Source organism: Notothenia coriiceps, unplaced genomic scaffold (genome assembly GCF_000735185.1).
Source record: "Notothenia coriiceps isolate Sejong01 unplaced genomic scaffold, NC01 NC01_scaffold00037520, whole genome shotgun sequence".
Taxonomy (NCBI): Eukaryota; Metazoa; Chordata; class Actinopteri; order Perciformes; family Nototheniidae; genus Notothenia; species Notothenia coriiceps.
The window spans coordinates 201,049-202,450 of NW_011370221.1; positions in this window are offsets into that span (position 1 = coordinate 201,049).

Below are 1,402 nucleotides of genomic sequence, written 5' to 3' on the forward strand. Positions count from 1 at the left end.
TGGAGGATTAGATACCAAAATGTCCAATGTCAGGTGGTGGAAATTGAGAATACCGAGATACCTGGCCAGCGCGGGGGGTGGAAATTCGCCGCCCGAGGCGTCCTTTTCGACCTCCCCGACCTTTTCTCACTCTGTCTATCGCGCCGTTTCATTTTCACTGGCCTCTCACCATGCTCCTGTCTCTGCTCTCGTTCTGTCTGTCTGAATGCTCTCGCCTGCAACAGGGCATGGTGACCACTTTTGTAACGACATCTAGGTGACGGCCCATGCACGCGACCTCGCGTGGCAAATTCAAACTTTCAACTCTCAAACACACAGAACTTTGCGATACACTAATGTCATGGTCAAATGTGTCGTGTACAAGACATCGATGATAACGATTACGATTTGAACTTATGCAATGACTTTATACGTTGACCAAACAACTTTACAATTATTTTACCCTCCGAAGAAGTTTGTCGTAGAGAAAGGTGGTTAGAGGAGACACGTGCCTGGAAGACCATTAAATTTGTAATTTGTGGACGCCGAATATCAGGGTCACGCGAATATATCACATGTGTAGTAAGGTTAAACACCGACACGCCGAAATATAAAGTCCACGCGAATACAGGCTTTAAATGCCATATACGTGATTTTTGGGGGAGGACATTTGTGGATATCCTTTCCGTGTAGGGTTATTCGTATTTTACCGGAGAACTAGAAAGGTCTTTACAAGTTGTGTTCGAGTGTGTGAATGCCTACTTGGGACTGAATAATAGTGAGCGAGTTTTCACGACACGCGTACGTAACGGACAGGAGACGCTCAGCGCTGACGGACTGAGAGTAGCTATGTGAAGGGACTACCGAAGGGTGTCCTGACAACCGAGGAGCATCAAGTGGAAGAAATAATATCCTGTGTACGGTAAAGGTTGTAAACACCAGTGAATGGATACGACAATTTCACATTAATAGAGAAACTAAATTGTGCCGTAGATACGTGCAGACAGCAGGACCTCTCCCTTAGGGAGGAGACAACGAGAGAGGACTCCAAAGAGGCGTACAAAGGAAAATTTGTGACACCCAAAAGAGACCTCAAAAAGGAACATGCTACAATCTTGCCAGATGGTCCTGTTCTCCACAACAACATCTATAGACTATAAGACGTGTTATACGACGCGTGTTGACACAACAACATATCACAGGAACATGAACATTCCAGAATAATATTACATGTCGGTGAAACCACACTGTTCTTAGCAAAAGTTTTAGCACGATTATTTATTGATTTTGACAAACTAATTGAAGATGTCTGGCCTGTTACTGAGACCGACATCGTCATGATCGGATATACACTGGGATATCTGATTGCTTCTTTTCTTCGTCCCTTTGGATCACTCCTCCCTTCCTCCACCTCTTCTTTAAT